Consider the following 18,902-nt stretch of genomic DNA (forward strand, 5'->3'; position numbering starts at 1 on the left):
AGACATCCAGGCTCACAGACTAACCCAATAACAGTAACACATTACTGGGTTTGATTTTATTCAGTAAAGGCCTGGGCCCACAAACTCACCCCATTATTACAACACTATTACGGGCATGATCTTGGCGGGTTAAGTGTGACTTCTCGTGAGGCTTTCTTACTCGACCATGGTAACCCTGGAAAAACTTTTAAGCGTTCAAAACCTACGTCCACACATCCAGTCGATATTGGCTGGTTTAAGTGCGACTTCTCGGACGTTAATCCACTCGACCATGGTAACCCTGGAACAAATGTTTGAGCATTCAAAACCTACGTCCAGACATCCAAGCACACAGACTAACCCCTTAACAGTAACACATTACTGGGTATGATTTTATTCAGTAAAGGCCTGGGCCAACAGACTCACCACAAACTATAAAACTTTTATGGGAATTATCATGGCCGGGTTAAGTGTGACCTCTCGTAGGCTTTCCCACTCGACCATGGTAACCCTGGAAGAAACTTTTAAGCGTTCAAAACCTACGTCCAGACATCCAGGCAATATTGGCGGTTTAAGTGCGACTTCTCGGAGGCTACTCCACTCGACCATGGTAACCCTGGAACAAATGTTTGAGCATTCAAAACCTAAGTCCAAACATCCAGGTTCACAGACTAACCCCATAACAGTTTACACATTACTGGGCATGAATTTACTCAGTAAAGTCCTGGGCCCACAAACTCACCCCATTACTACAAAACTTTTATGGGTATGATCTTGGCAGGGTTAAGCGTGACTTCTCGTAGGCTTTCCCACTCGACCATGGTAAACCTGGAAGAAATTTTTAAGCGTTCAAAACCTAAGTCCAGACATCTAGGCGCTTCATCCAGGCGATATTGGCCGGTTTAAGTGCAACCTCTCGGACGCTAATGCACTCGACCATGGTAACCCTGGAACAAATATTGAAGCGTTCAAAACGTAAATCCAGACATCCAGGCTCACAGACTAACCCCATAACAGGAACACATTACTGAGCATGATTTGATTCAGTAAAGGCCTGGGCTCTCAGACTCACCCTATTACTAAAACAGGTGTGATCTTGGCGGGTTAAGTGTGACTTCTTCGTGAGGCTTTCCCACTCGACCATGGTAACCCTGGAAGAAATATTGAAGCATTCAAAACCTAAATCCAGACATCCAGGCTCACAGACTAACACCATAACTGTAACAAATTTCTGGGCATGATTTCATTCAGTAAAGGCCTGGGCCCACAGACTCACCCCATTACTATAACGGGCGTGATCTTGGCGGGTTAAGTGTGACTTCTCGTAGGCTTTCCCACTCGAAAATGGTAACCCTGGAAGAAATATTGAAGCATTCAAAACCTAAATCCAGACATCCAGGCTCACAGACTAACCCCATAACAGCTACACATTACTGCGTATGACTTTATTCAGTAATGCTCTGGGCCAGAAACTCAAACCATTACTATAACACTTTTAAGGGCATGATCTTCGCCGTGTGACTTCTCTTAGGTTTTTCCACTCAACCATGGTAACCCTGGAACAAATATTGAAGCATTCAAAACCTAAATCCAGACATCTAGGCTCACAGACTAACCCCATAACAGTAACAAATTACTGGGCATGATTTCATTCAGTAAAGGCCTGGGCCCACAGACTCACCCTATTACTATAACGGGCATGATCTTGGCGGTTAAGTGTGACATCTCGTCACGCTTTCCCACTCGACCATGGTAACCCTGGAAGAAATATTGAAGCATTCAAAACCTAAATCCAGACATCCAGGCTCACAGACTAACACCATAACAGTAACAAATTACTGGGCATGATTTCATTCAGTAAAGGCCTGGGCCCACAGACTCACCCCATTACTATAACAGTATTATGGGCATGATCTTGGCCGGGTTAAGTGTGACTTCTCGTAGGCTTCCCCACTCGACCATGGTAACCCTTGAAGAAATTTTTAAGCGTTCAAAACCTAAATCCAGACATCCAGGCTCACAGACTAACCCAATAACAATAACACATTACTGGGTATGATTTTATTCAGTAAAGGCCTGGGCCCACAAACTCACCCCATTATTACAACACTATTATGGGAATGATCTTGGCCGGGTTAAGTGTGACTTCTCGTAGGCTTTCTTACTCGACCATGGTAACCCTGGAAAAACTTTTAAGCGTTCAAAACCTACGTCCAGACATCCAGTCGATATTGGCTGGTTTAAGTGCGACTTCTCAGACGTTAATCCACTCGACCATGGTAACCCTGGAACAAATGTTTGAGCATTCAAAACCTACATCCAGACATCCAGGTTCACAGACTAACCCCATAACAGTAACACATTACTGGGCATGATTTTACTCAGTAAAGGCCTGGGCCCACAGACTCCCCCCTTCTACTATAACAGGCGTGATCTTGGCTGGGTTAAGTGTGACTTCTCGTAGGCTTTCCCACTCGACCATGTTAACCCTGGAAGAAATTTTTAAACGTTTAAAACCTAAATCCAGACATCCAGGCTCACAGACTAACCCCATAACAGTAACACATTACTGGGCATGATTTTATTCGGTAAAGGCCTGGGCCCACAGACTCCCCCCTTCTACTATAACAGGCGTGATCTTGGCTGGGTTAAGTGTGACTTCTCGTAGGCTTTCCCACTCGACCATGTTAACCCTGGAAGAAATTTTTAAACGTTTAAAACCTAAATCCAGACATCCAGGCTCACAGACTAACCCAATAACAGTAACACATTACTGGGCATGATTTTATTCAGTAAAGGCCTGGGCCCACAAACTCACCCCATTATTACAACACTATTATGGGCATGATCTTGGCGGTTTAAGTGTGACTTCTCGTAGGCTTTTTACTCGACCATGGTAACCCTGGAAGAAACTTTTAAGGATTCAAAACCTACGTCCAGACATCCAAACACACAGACTAACCCCTTAACAGTAACACATTACTGGGCATGATTTTATTCAGTTAATGCCTGGGCCCGCAGACTCACTCCATTACTATAACACTATTATGGGGGCATGATCTTGGCGGGTTAAGTGTGACTTCTCGTAGGCTTTCCCATTCGACCATGGTAACCCTGGAAGAAGTTTTTAAGCGTTCAAAACCTACGTCCAGACATCCAGGCTCACAGACTAACAGCATAACAATAAGACATTACTGGGCATGATTTTATTCAGTAAACGTCCTGTATTACAGTTTCCTTTAAGGCTTGGGCCCACAAACTCACTCCATTACTATAAAACTATTAGGGTATGATCTTGGCGGGTTAAGTGTGACTTCTCGTAGGTTTTCTCACTTGACCATGGTAACCCTGAAACAAATATTTGAGCGTTCAAAACCTACGTCCAGACATCCAGGATCACAGACTAATCCCATAACAGTAACACATTACTAGGCATGATTTTATTCAGTAAAGGCCTGGGCCCACAAACTCACCCCATTATTACAACACTATTATGGGCATGATCTTGGTCGACTTAAGTGTGACTTCTCGTAGGTTTTCCCACTCGACCATGGTAACCGTGGAACAAATATTGAAGCATTCAAAACCTAAATCCAGACATCCAGGCTCACAGACTAACCCCATAACAGTAACACATTACTGGGTATGATTTTATTCAGTAAAGGCCTGGGCCCACAAACTCACCCCATTATTACAACACTATTATGGGCATGAGCTTGGCGGGTTAAGTGTGACTTCTCGTAGGCTTTCTTCCTCGACCATGGTAACCCTGGAAAAACTTTTAAGCGTTCAAAACCTACGTCTAGACATCCAGTCGATATTGGCTGGTTTAAGTGCGACTTCTCGGACGTTAATCCACTCGACCATGGTAACACTGGAACAAATATTTGAGCGTTCAAAACCTACGTCCAGACATCCAGGATCACAGATTAATCCCATAACAGTAACATATTACTGGGCATGATTTTATTTAGTAAAGACATGGGCCAACAAACTCACCCCATTATTACAACACTATTATGGGCATGATCTTGGTTTATTTAAGTGTGACTTCTCGAGGCTTTCCCACTCGACCATGGTAACACTGGAAGAAATATTTGAGCGTTCAAAACCTACGTCCAGACATCCAGGATCACAGATTAATCCCATAACAGTAACATATTACTGGGCATGATTTTATTTAGTAAAGACATAGGCCAACAAACTCACCCCATTATTACAACACTATTATGGGAATGATCTTGGCCGGGTTAAGTGTGACTTCTCGTAGGCTTTCTTACTCGACCATGGTAACCCTGGAAAAACTTTTAAGCGTTCAAAACCTACGGCCAGACATCCAGGCGATATTGGCCGGTTTAAGTGCGACTTCTCGGACGCTAATCCACTCGACCATGGTAACCCTGGAACAAATGTTTGAGCGTTCAAAACCTACGTCCAGACATCCAGGCTCACAGACTAACCCCATAACAGTAACACATTACTGGGTATGATTTTATTCAGTAAAGACCATGTATTACAGTTTTCTTTAAGGCCTGGGCCCACAAACTCACCCCATTACTATGACACTTTCATGGGCATGATCTTGGCGGGTTAAGTGTGACTTCTCGTAGGTTTTCCCACTCGACCATGGTAACCCTGGAACAAATATTGAAGCGTTCAAAACCTAAATCCAGACATCCAGGCTCACAGACTAACCCCATAACAGTAACACATTACTGGGCATGATTTTATTCAGTAAAGGCCTGGGCCAACAGACTCACCACAAACTATAAAACTTTTATGGGAATTATCATGGCGGGTTAAGTGTGACCTCTCGTAGGGTTTTCCCACTCGACCATGGTAACCCTGGAAGAAATTTTTAAGCGTTCAAAACCTACGTCCTGACATCCAGGCAATATTGGCGGTTTAAGTGCGACTTCTCGGAGGCTAATCCACTCGACCATGGTAACTCTGGAACAAACGTTTGAGCATTCAAAAACTAAGTCCAAACATCCAGGTTGACAGACTAACCCCATAACAGTTGCACATTACTGGGCATGAATTTACTCAGTAAAGGCCTGGGCCACACAAACTCACCCCATTACTACAAAACTGTTATGGGTAAGATCTTGGCAGGGTTAAGCGTGACTTCTCGTAGGCTTTCCCACTCGACCATGGTAACCCTGGAAGAAATTTTTAAGCGTTCAAAACCTAAGTCCAGACATCTAGGCGCTTCATCCAGGCGATATTGGCCGGTTTAAGTGCAGCCTCTCGGACGCTAATCCACTCAACCATGGTAAGCCTGGAACAAATATTGAAGCATTCAAAACGTAAATCCAGACATCCAGGCTCACAGACTAACCCCATAACAGGAACACATTACTGGGCATGATTTTATTCACTAAAGGCCCTGTATTATAGCTTTCTTTAAAGTCTGGACCCACAGACTCACCCCATTACTATAACACTTTCATGGGCATGATCTTGGCCGGGTTAAGTGTGACTTCTCGTAGGTTTTCCCACTCGACCATGGTAACACTGGAACAAATATTTGAGCGTTCAAAACCTACGTCCAGACATCCAGGATCACAGATTAATCCCATAACAGTAACACATTACTTGGATTGATTTTATTCAGTAAAGGCCTGGGCCAACAGACTCACCCCATTACTATAAAACTTTTATGGGAATGATCTTGGCCGGGTTAAGTGTGACTTCTCGTAGGCTTTCCCACTCGACCATGGTAACCCTGGAAAAACTATTTGAACGTTCAAAACATACATCGAGACATCCAGGCTCACAGACTAACCCCATAACAGTTACACATTACTGGGCATGATTTTATTCAGTAAAGGCCTGAGCCCACAGACTCACCCCATTACTATAACAATATTATGGGTATGATCTTGGCCGGGTTAAGTGTGACTTCTCGTATGCTTTCCCACTCGACCATGGTAACCCTGGAAAAAATATTGAAGCATTCAAATCCTAAATCCAGACATCCAGGTTCACAGACTAACCCCACAACACTTACACATTACTGGGCATGATTTTACTCAATAAAGACCCTGTATTACAGTTTTCTTTAAGGCCTGGGCCCACAAACTCAACCCATTACTATAACACTTTTATGGGCATGATCTTGGCCGGGTTAAGTGTGACTTCTCGTAGGCTTCCCCACTCGACCATGGTAATCCTTGAAGAAATTTTTTTTAAGCGTTCAAAACCTAAATCCAGACATCCAGGCTCACAGACTAACCCAATAACAGTAACACATTACTGGGTTTGATTTTATTCAGTAAAGGCCTGGGCCCACAAACTCACCCCATTATTACAACACTTTTACGGGCATGATCTTGGCCGGGTTAAGTGTGACTTCTCGTAGGCTTTCTTACTCGACCATGGTAACCCTGGAAAAACTTTTAAGCGTTCAAAACCTACGTCCAGACATCCAGTCGATATTGGCTGGTTTAAGTGCGACTTCTCGGACTTTAATCCACTCGACCATGGTAACCCTGGAACAAATGTTTGAGCATTCAAAACCTACGTCCAGACATCTAAGCACACAGACTAACCCCTTAACAGTAACACATTACTGGGTATGATTTTATTCAGTAAAGGCCTGGGCCAACAGACTCACCACAAACTATAAAACTTTTATGGGAATTATCATGGCGGGTTAAGTGTGACCTCTCGTAGAAGCTTTCCCACTCGACCATGGTAACCCTGGAAGAAACTTTTAAGCGTTCAAAACCTACGTCCAGACATCCAGGCAATATTGGCGGTTTAAGTGCGACTTCTCGGAGGCTACTCCACTCGACCATGGTAACCCTGGAACAAATGTTTGAGCATTCAAAACCTAAGTCCAAACATCCAGGTTCACAGACTAACCCTATAACAGTTACACATTACTGGGCATGAATTTACTCAGTAAAGTCCTGGGCCCACAAACTCACCCCATTACTACAAAACTTTTATGGGTATGATCTTGGCAGGGTTAAGCGTGACTTCTCGTAGGCTTTCCCACTCGACCATGGTAAACCTGGAAGAAATTTTTAAGCGTTCAAAACCTAAGTCCAGACATCTAGGCGCTTCATCCAGGCGATATTGGCCGGTTTAAGTGCAACCTCTCGGACGCTAATGCACTCGACCATGGTAACCCTAGAACAAATATTAAAGCGTTCAAAACGTAAATCCAGACATCCAGGCTCACAGACTAACCCCATAACAGGAACACATTACTGAGCATGATTTGATTCAGTAAAGGCCTGGGCTCTCAGACTCACCCTATTACTAAAACAGGTGTGATCTTGGCCGGGTTAAGTGTGACTTCTCGTAGGCTTTCCCACTCGACCATGGTAACCCTGGAAGAAATATTGAAGCATTCAAAACCTAAATCCAGACATCCAGGCTCACAGACTAACACCATAACAGTAACAAATTTCTGGGCATGATTTCATTCAGTAAAGGCCTGGGCCCACAGACTCACCCCATTACTATAACGGGCGTGATCTTGGCGGGTTAAGTGTGACTTCTCGTGAGGCTTTCCCACTCGAAAATGGTAACCCTGGAAGAAATATTGAAGCATTCAAAACCTAAATCCAGACATCCAGGCTCACAGACTAACCCCATAACAGCTACACATTACTGCGTATGACTTTATTCAGTAATGCTCTGGGCCCAGAAACTCAAACCATTACTATAACACTTTTAAGGGCATGATCTTCGCCGTGTGACTTCTCGTAGGTTTTTCCACTCAACCATGGTAACCCTGGAACAAATATTGAAGCATTCAAAACCTAAATCCAGACATCCAGGCTCACAGACTAACCCCATAACAGTAACAAATTACTGGGCATGATTTCATTCAGTAAAGGCCTGGGCCCACAGACTCACCCTATTACTATAACGGGCATGATCTTGGCCGGTTAAGTGTGACATCTCGTACGTTTCCCACTCGACCATGGTAACCCTGGAAGAAATATTGAAGCATTCAAAACCTAAATCCAGACATCCAGGCTCACAGACAAACACCATAACAGTAACAAATTACTGGGCATGATTTCATTCAGTAAAGGCCTGGGCCCACAGACTCACCCCATTACTATAACACTATTATGGACATGATCTTGGCCGGGTTAAGTGTGACTTCTCGTAGGCTTCCCCACTCGACCATGGTAACCCTTGAAGAAATTTTTAAGCGTTCAAAACCTAAATCCAGACATCCAGGCTCACAGACTAACCCAATAACAATAACACATTACTGGGTATGATTTTATTCAGTAAAGGCCTGGGCCCACAAACTCACCCCATTATTACAACACTATTATGGGAATGATCTTGGCCGGGTTAAGTGTGACTTCTCGTAGGCTTTCTTACTCGACCATGGTAACCCTGGAAAAACTTTTAAGCGTTCAAAACCTACGTCCAGACATCCAGTCGATATTGGCTGGTTTAAGTGCGACTTCTCAGAGCGTTAATCCACTCGACCATGGTAACCCTGGAACAAATGTTTGAGCATTCAAAACCTACATCCAGACATCCAGGTTCACAGACTAACCCCATAACAGTAACACATTACTGGGCATGATTTTACTCAGTAAAAAAAGGCCTGGGCCCACAGACTCCCCCCTTCTACTATAACAGGCGTGATCTTGGCTGGGTTAAGTGTGACTTCTCGTAGGCTTTCCCACTCGACCATGTTAACCCTGGAAGAAATTTTTAAACGTTTAAAATCTAAATCCAGACATCCAGGCTCACAGACTAACCCCATAACAGTAACACATTACTGGGCATGATTTTATTCAGTAAAGGCCTGGGCCCACAGACTCCCCCCTTCTACTATAACAGGCGTGATCTTGGCTGGGTTAAGTGTGACTTCTCGTAGGCTTTCCCACTCGACCATGTTAACCCTGGAAGAAATTTTTAAACGTTTAAAACCTAAATCCAGACATCCAGGCTCACAGACTAACCCAATAACAGTAACACATTACTGGGCATGATTTTATTCAGTAAAGGCCTGGGCCCACAAACTCACCCCATTATTACAACACTATTATGGGCATGATCTTGGCGGTTTAAGTGTGACTTCTCGTAGGCTTTTTACTCGACCATGGTAACCCTGGAAGAAACTTTTAAGGATTCAAAACCTACGTCCAGACATCCAAACACACAGACTAACCCCTTAACAGTAACACATTACTGGGCATGATTTTATTCAGTTAATGCCTGGGCCCGCAGACTCACTCCATTACTATAACACTATTCGGGGCATGATCTTGGCCGGGTTAAGTGTGACTTCTCGTAGGCTTTCCCATTCGACCATGGTAACCCTGGAAGAAGTTTTTAAGCGTTCAAAACCTACGTCCAGACATCCAGGCTCACAGACTAACAGCATAACAATAAGACATTACTGGGCATGATTTTATTCAGTAAACGTCCTGTATTACAGTTTCCTTTAAGGCTTGGGCCCACAAACTCACTCCATTACTATAAAACTATTAGGGGTATGATCTTGGCCGGGTTAAGTGTGACTTCTCGTAGGTTTTCTCACTTGACCATGGTAACCCTGAAACAAATATTTGAGCGTTCAAAACCTACGTCCAGACATCCAGTCGATATTGGCTGGTTTAAGTGCGACTTCTCGGACGTTAATCCACTTGACCATGGTAACCCTGGAACAAATGTTTGAGCATTCAAAACCTATGTCCAGACAACCAGTCTCACAGACTAACCCCATAACAGTAACACATTACTGGGTATGATTTTATTCAGTATAGGCCTGGGCCAACAGACTCACCACAAACTATAAAACTTTTATGGGAATTATCATGGCCGGGTTAAGTGTGACCTCTCGTAGGCTTTCCCACTCGACCATGGTAACCCTGGAAGATATTTTTATGCGTTCAAAACCTAAGTCCAGACATCTAGGCGCTTCATCCAGGCGATATTGGCCGGTTTAAGTGCAACCTCTCGGACGCTAATGCACTCGACCATGGTAACCCTGGAACAAATATTGAAGCGTTCAAAAACGTAAATCCAGACATCCAGGCTCACAGACTAAACCCATAACAGGAACACATTACTGAGCATGATTTTATTCAGTAAAGGCCTGGGCTCTCAGACTCACCCTATTACTAAAACAGGTGTGATCTTGGCCGGGTTAAGTGTGACTTCTCGTAGGCTTTCTTACTCGACCATGGTAACCCTGGAAGAAACTTTTGAGCATTCAAAACCTACGTCCAGACATCCAAGCACACAGACTAACCCCTAACAATAACACATTACTGGGCATGATTTCATTCAGTAAAGGCCTGGGCCCACAGACTCACTCCATTACTATAACACTATTATGGGCATGATCTTGGCCGGGTTAAGTGTGACTTCTCGTAGGCTTCCCCACTCGACCATGGTAACCCTGGAACAAATGTTTGAGCGTTCAAAACCTACGTCCAGACATCCAGGCTAACAGACTAACCCCATAACAGTAACACATTACTGGGTATGATTTTATTCAGTAAAGACCATGTATTACAGTTTTCTTTAAGGCCTGGGCCCACAAACTCACCCCATTACTATGACACTTTCATGGGCATGATCTTGGCCGGGTTAAGTGTGACTTCTCGTAGGTTTTCCCACTCGACCATGGTAACCCTGGAAGAAACTTTTAAGCATTCAAAACCTACGTCCAGACATCCAGGTAATATTGGCCGGTTTAAGTGCGACTTCTCGGAGGCTAATCCACTCGACCATGGTAACCCTGGAACAAATGTTTGAGCATTCAAAACCTAAGTCCAAACATCCAGGTTCACAGACTAACCCCATAACAGTTACACATTACTGGGCATGAATTTACTCAGTAAAAGCCTGGGCCCACAAACTCACCCCATTACTACAAAACTTTTATGGGAATGAGCTTGGCAGGGTTAAGCGTGACTTCTCGTAGGCTTTCCCACTCGACCATGGTAACCCTGGAAGAAACTTTTAAGCGTTCAAAACCTAAGTCCAGACATCTAGGCGCTTCATCCAGGCGATATTGGCGGTTTAAGTGCAACCTCTCGGACGCTAATGCACTCGACCATGGTAACCCTGGAACAAATATTGAAGCGTTCAAAACGTAAATCCAGACATCCAGGCTCACAGACTAACCCCATAACAGGAACACATTACTGAGCATGATTTTATTCAGTAAAGGCCTGGGCTCTCAGACTCACCCTATTACTAAAACAGGTGTGATCTTGGCCGGGTTAAGTGTGACTTCTCGTAGGCTTTCTTACTCGACCATGGTAACCCTGGAAGAAACTTTTGAGCATTCAAAACCTACGTCCAGACATCCAAGCACACAGACTAACCCCTAACAATAACACATTACTGGGCATGATTTCATTCAGTAAAGGCCTGGGCCAACAGTCTCACCCCATTACTATAAAACATTTATGGGAATGATCTTGGCCGGGTTAAGTGTGACTTCTCGTAGGCTTTCCCACTCGACCATGGTAACCCTGGAAGAATTTTTTAAGCGTTCAAAGCCTAAATCTAGACATCCAGGCTCACAGACGCACCCCATAACAGTAACACATTACTGGGAATGATTTTATTCAGTAAAGGCCTGGGCCCACAGACTCACTCCATTACTATAACACTATTAGGGGCATGATCTTGGCCGGGTTAAGTGTGATTTCTCGTAGGCTTTCCCACTTGACCATGGTAACCCTGGAAGAAGTTTTTAAGCGTTCAAAACCTACGTCCAGACATCCAGGCGATATTGGCCGGTTTAAGTGCGACTTCTCGGACGCTAATCCACTCGACCATGGTAACCCTGGAACAAATGTTTGAGCGTTCAAAACCTACGTCCAGACATCCAGGCTCACAGACTAACCCCATAACAGTAACACATTACTGGGTATGATTTTATTCAGTAAAGGCCTGGGCCCACAGACTCACCCCATTACTATGACACTTTCATGGGCATGATCTTGGCCGGGTTAAGTGTGACTTCTCGTAGGCTTTCCCACTCGAAAATGGTAACCCTGGAAGAAATTTTGAAGCCTTCAAAACCTAAATCCAGACATCCAGGCTCACAGACTAACACCATAACAGTAACAAATTTCTGGGCATGATTTCATTCAGTAAAGGCCTGGGCCCACAGACTCACCCCATTACTATAACGGGCGTGATCTTGGCCGGGTTAAGTGTGACTTCTCGTAGGCTTTCCCACTCGAAAATGGTAACCCTGGAAGAAATATTGAAGCATTCAAAACCTAAATTCAGACATCCAGGCTCACAGACTAACCCCATAACAGCTACACATTACTGCGTATGACTTTATTCAGTAATGGTCTGGGCCCAGAAACTCAAACCATTACTATAACACTTTTAAGGGCATGATCTTCGCCGTGTTAAATGTGACTTCTCGTAGGTTTTTCCACTCAACCATGGTCACCCTGGAACAAATATTGAAGCATTCAAAACCTAAATCCAGACATCCAGGCTCACAGACTAACCCCATAACAGTAACAAATTACTGGGCATGATTTCATTCAGTAAAGGCCTGGGCTCACAGACTCACCCTATTACTATAACGGGCATGATCTTGGCCGGTTAAGTGTGACATCTCGTACGCTTTCCCACTCGACCATGGTAACCCTGGAAGAAATATTGAAGCATTCAAAACCTAAATCCAGACATCCAGGCTCACAGACTAACACCATAACAGTAACAAATTACTGGGCATGATTTCATTCAGTAAAGGCCTGGGCCCACAGACTCACCCCATTAATATAACACTATTATGGCCGGGTTAAGTGTGACTTCTCGTAGGCTTTCTTACTCGACCATGGTAACCCTGGAAAAACTTTTAAGCGTTCAAAACCTACGTCCAGACATCCAAACACACAGACTAACCCCTTAACAGTAACACATTACTGGGCATGATTTTATTCAGTAAAGGCCTGGGCCCGCAGACTCACTCCATTACTATAACACTATTCGGGGCATGATCTTGGCCGGGTTAAGTGTGACTTCTCGTAGGCTTTCCCATTCGACCATGGTAACCCTGGAAGAAGTTTTTAAGCGTTCAAAACCTACGTCCAGACATCCAGGCTCATAGACTAACAGCATAACAATAAGACATTACTGGGCATGATTTTATTCAGTAAAGGTCCTGTATTACAGTTTCCTTTAAGGCTTGGGCCCACAAACTCACTCCATTACTATAAAACTATTAGGGGCATGATCTTGGCGGGTTGAAGTGTGACTTCGTAGGTTTCTCCACTTGACCATGTAACCTGGAACAAATATTTTTGGCGTTCAAAACCTACGTCCAGACATCCAGGATCTGAGACTAATCCCATAACAGTAACACATTACTAGGCATGATTTTGTTCGACCAGCCTGGGCCCACAAACTCCACCCCCATTATTTGTAAACACTAGTATGGGCATGATCTTCAGTGCGACAGTGCTTGAGCTTCTAAGTGAGTTTTCCCCTTTCGACCATGGTAACCGTGGAACAAATATTGGAAAGCATTCAAAACCTAAATCCAGACATCAGGCTCACAGACTAACCCCACAACAGTAACATTACTGGGTATGATTTTATTCAGTAAGGCCTGGGCCACAAACTCACCCCATTATTACAACACTATTATGGGCATGATCTTGGCGGGTTAAGTGTGACTTCGTAGAGGCTTTCTTCTAAACCATGGTAACCTGGAAAAACTTTTAGCGTTCCAAAACCTCACGTCTGAACGTATTCGATATTGGCTAGTTTAGTCGACTTCTCGGTCTTAATCCGCCGACCATGGTAACACTGGAACAAATATTTGGCGTTCAAACCTACGATCAGACATCCAGGATCTGAGACTAATCCCATAACAGTAACATATTACTGGGCATGATTTTTATTTAGCGAAGTAAAGACATGGGCCAACAAACTCACCCCATTATTACAACACTATTATAGGCATGATCTTGGATTGACTTAGAATTAACGACTTCTCTTAGGCTTTCCCACTCGACCATAGTAACACTGGAACAAATATTTGGCGTTCAAAACCTCGTCCAGACATCCAGGATCACAGATTAACCATAACAGTAACATATTACTGGGCATGATTTTATTTAGCAGTAAGGAACGTGGGCCAACAAACTCACCCCATTATTACAACACTATTAGGGCATGATCTTGGCGGGTTAAGTGCGACTTCGTCGACTTCCACTTGACCATGGTAACAGTGAAAAGTTTTTAGCGTTCAAAACCTACGTCCGACATCCAGGCGATATTGGCGGTTAAGTGCACGACTTCTGGGGCCAGCTAATCCACTCGACCATGGTAACCCTGGAACAAATGTTTGAAGCGTTCAAAACCCTCGTCCGAACATCCCAGGCTCACAGATTAACCCCATAACAGTAACACATCACTGGGTATGATTTTATACAGTAAGAACCATGTAATTAGTTTTCTTTGGGCCTGGGCCACAAACTCACCCCATTACTATGACACTTTCAAGGGCATGATGGCGGGTTAGAAGTGCTGACTATAAGTAGAGTTTTCCCACTCGACCATGGTAACCCTGGAACAAATATGAGCGTTCAAAGCCTAAGAAATCCAGACATCCAGGCTCACAGACTAACCCCCATAACAGTAAGACATTGCTGGGCATGATTTTATTCAGTAGGCCTGGGCTCTCAGACTCACCCTATTACTAAAACAGGTGATCTTGGCCGGGTTAAGTGTGACTTCGTAGGCTCTTACTCGACCATGGTAACCCTGGGAAGAAACTTTGAGCATTCAAAACCTCGTCAGACATCCAAGCACACAGACTAACTCCCTTAACAATAACACATTACTGAAACAGTTTTATTCAGTAAAGGCCTGGGCCCACAGACTCCGCTCCATTACTATAACACTGTTATGGGCATGATCTAAGCCGGGTTAAGTGTGATTTCTAGGAGAGCTTCCCCACTCGACCATGTTAACCCCTTGAAGAAATTTTTAAGCGTTCAAACCTAAATCCAGACATCCAGGCTCACAGGCTAACCCAATAACAGTAACCCATTACTGGGTATGATTTTATTCAGTAAGGCCTGGGCCCCTAAACTCACCCCATTATTACAACACTATTATGGGGCATGATCTTGGCGGGTTAAGTGTGACTACCGTAGGCTTTCTTACTGACCATGGTAACCCTGGAAAAAACTTTTAAGCGTTCAAAACCTACGTCTAGACGTGATCGATATTGGCTGGTTTAGTGCGCTTCTCGGGCGTTAATCCGCACTGCGACCATGGTAACACTGGAACAAATATTTGGCGTTCAAAACCTACGTCAGGTATCCAGGATCACGATTGTCCATAACAGTAACATGTGCACAGGCATGATTTTATTTAGTAAAGACATGGGCCAACAAGCTCACCCATTATTACAACACTAATATGGGCATGATCTTGTACCGGGTTAAGTGTGACTTCTCGCGTGAAGCTTTCTTGCACCGACCACCATTAACCCTGGAAAAACTTTAGCGTTCAAACCTAGACCAGACATCCGAAGCGATATTGGCGGTTTAGGTCGCGATCTCGGACCTTCCACTGCGACCATGGTAACCTGGAACAAATGTTTGGTGTTCAAAACCTCGTCAGACATCCAGGCTCACAGACTAACCCATAACAGTAACACACATTACTGGGTATGATTTTATTCAGTAGACCATGTATTACAGTTTTCTTTGGAGCCTGGGCCACAAACTCACCCCATTACTATGACACTTTCATGGGCATGATCTTGGCGGGTTAGTGTGACTTCTAAATAAGTTTTCCCACTTTCGATATGGTAACCCTAGAACAAATATTAGGCGTTCAAAACCCTAAATCAGACATCCAGGCTCACAGACTAACCCCATAACAGTAACACATTACTGGGCATGATTTTATTCAGTAAAGGCCTGGGCAACAGACTCACCACAAACTATAAAACTTTTATAGAGGAATTATCATGGCGGGTTAGTGTGACCTCGTGAAACTTTCCCGCCGACCATGGTAACCTGGAAGAAATTTTTAGCGTTCAAACCTCGTCCTGACATCAGGCAATATTGGCGGTTTGGTCGACTTCTCGAGGCTAATCCACTCGACCATGGTAACCCTGGAACAAACGTTTGAGCATTCAAAAACTAAAGTCCAAACATCAGGTTGACAGACTAACCCCACTGATTACATTACTGGGCATGAATTTACTCAGTAAAGGCCTGGGCTAAACTCTCACCCATTACTACAAAACTGTTATGGGTAAGATCTTCAGCGGAGTTAAGCGTGACTTCTGGTAAACACCCACTCGACCATGGTAACCCTGGAAGGGAAATTTTTAAGGCGTTCTCTAAAACCTAAGTCCAGACATCTAGGCGCTATCCAGGCGATATTGGCGGTTTAAGTGCAACCTCTGGGCCTTGTCCACTCAAACCATAGTAACCCTGGAACAAATATTGAAACATTCAAAGCGTAAAATCCAGACATCAGGCTCTAGACTAACCCCATAACGGAACACATTACAGGCGTGATTTTATTCACTAAAGGCCTGTGTTGCCAACTTTCTTCAAAGCCTGGACCACAGACTCCACCCCATTACTATAAAACTTTATGGGAATGATCTTGGCCGGAGTTAAATGTGACTTCTCGTAGGTTTTCCACTCGACCATGGCCAACACTGGAACAAATATTTGGCGTTCAAAACCTCACGTCCAGACATCCAGGATCACAGATTAATCCCATAACAGTAGCCACATTACTTGGATTGATTTTGTTGGTAAAGGCTGGGCAGACTCACCCCATTACTATAAAACTTTTTTATGGGAATGATCTTGGCGGAGTTAAGTGTGAGGCTTCGTAGGCTTTCCCCTTTCGACCACTGGTAACCCTGGAAAAATATTTGAGCGTTCAGCGTGCGTCGAGACATCAGGCTCACAGACTAACCTTAACAGTTACACATTACTGGGCATGATTTTATTCAGTAAAGCGAACCCACAGACTCACTTATTACTATAACAATATTATGGGTATGGATCTTGCCGGGTTAAGTGTGACTTCTCGTGTATTTCCACTCGACCATGGTAACCCTGGAAATAATGTTGAAGCATTCAAAACCTAAATCAGACATCCAGGTTCACAGCCTAACCCCACAACACTTACATTACTGGGCTTGATTTTTGCTCAGTAGGGCCTGTATTACAGTTTTCTTTAAGGCCTGGGCGACAAACTCCCAACCCATTACTATAACACTTTTATGGGCATGATCTTGCCGAGGTTAAGTGTGACTTCGTAGAACTTCCCACTGGAGCCAAATGTAACCCTTGAAGGAAATTTTTTTAAGCGTTCAAAAAGCTAAATCCAGACATCAGGCTCACAGACTAACCCAATAACATTAACACATTTACTGGGTTCGATTTTATTCAGTAAAGGCCTGGGCCTGAAACTCCCCCCATTATTACAACACTATTACGGGCATGATCTTGGCGGGTTAAGTGTGATTTCGTGGAAGCTTTCTTACTCAAACCATGGTAACCCTGGAAAAACTTTTAGCGTTCAAAACCTCGTCCAGACATTCAGTCGATATTGGCTAGTTTAAGTCATGACCATCGGTGTTAATCCACTCGACCATGGCCAACCCTGGAACAAATGTTTAAGCATTCAAAACCTCGTCCAGACATCAAGCACACAGACTAACACGCTTAACAGTAACACATTACTGGGTATGATTTTATTCAGTAAAGGCCTGGAATAACAGACTCTACAAACTATAAACTTTTATGGGGATTATCAAGGCCGGGTTAAGTGTGACCTCTGTAGAGCTTTCCACTCGACCATAAAATAGCCCCTGGAAGAAACTTTTTAAGCGTTCAAAACCTATCCAGACATTCAGGCAATAGTGGCCGGTTCAGTCGATCTCGGGAGGCTACTCACCTCAACCATGATAACCCTGGAACAAATGTTTGAGCATTGAAAACCTAAGTCCAAACATCCCCTTTTAGGTTCACAGCTAACCCCATAACAGTTACATTGCACAGGCATGAATTTACTCGTAAAGGCCTGGGCTCTCAGACTCACCCTATTACTAAAACAGGTGTGATCTTGGCCGGGTTAAGTGTGACTCTCGTAGGCTTTCCCACTTTCGACCATGGTAACCCTGGAAGAATATTGAAGTATTTAAAACCTAAATCCAGACATCAGGCTCACAGACTAACACCATAACAGTAACAAATTTCTGGGCTTGATTTCATTCAGTAAAGCCTGGAGTACAGACTCACCCCATTACTATAGCAGTGTGATCTTGGCGGTTTTAAGTGTGTGACTTCGTAGGCTTTTACTCAACCATGGTAACCTGGAAAAACTTTTAGCATTCAAAACCTACGTCGAACCTTCAAACACACAGACTAACGTAACAGTAACATTACTGGGCGCCAGTTTTATTCAGTAAAGGCCTGGGCCATAGACTCACTCCATTACTATAACACTATTCGGGGCATGATCTTGGCGGGTTAGTGTGACTTCGTAGGCTTTCCCATTCGACCATGGTAACCCTGGAAGAAGTTTTTAGCGTTCAAAACCTCGTCCAGACATCCAGGCTCACAGATTAACAGCATAACAATAAGACATTACTGGGCATGATTTTTATTCAGTAAAGGTCCTGTATTACAGTTTCGCTAAGGCTTGGGCCTAAGCTCACTCCGTACTATAAAACTAATAGGGCATGATCTTGGCGGGTTAAGTGTGACTTCGTAGGTTTTTCTCTTGACCATGGTAGCCTGGAACAAATATTTGGCGTTCAAGACCTCGTCCAGACATCAGGATCACAGACTAATCCCATAACAGTAACACATTACTAGGCATGATTTTATTCAGTAAGGCCTGGGCCTAAATACCATTATTACAACACTATTGGGCATGATCTTGATGAAGCT

The sequence above is a fragment of the Puntigrus tetrazona genome, unplaced genomic scaffold (genome assembly GCF_018831695.1).
Source record: "Puntigrus tetrazona isolate hp1 unplaced genomic scaffold, ASM1883169v1 S000001067, whole genome shotgun sequence".
Lineage (NCBI taxonomy): Eukaryota > Metazoa > Chordata > Actinopteri > Cypriniformes > Cyprinidae > Puntigrus > Puntigrus tetrazona.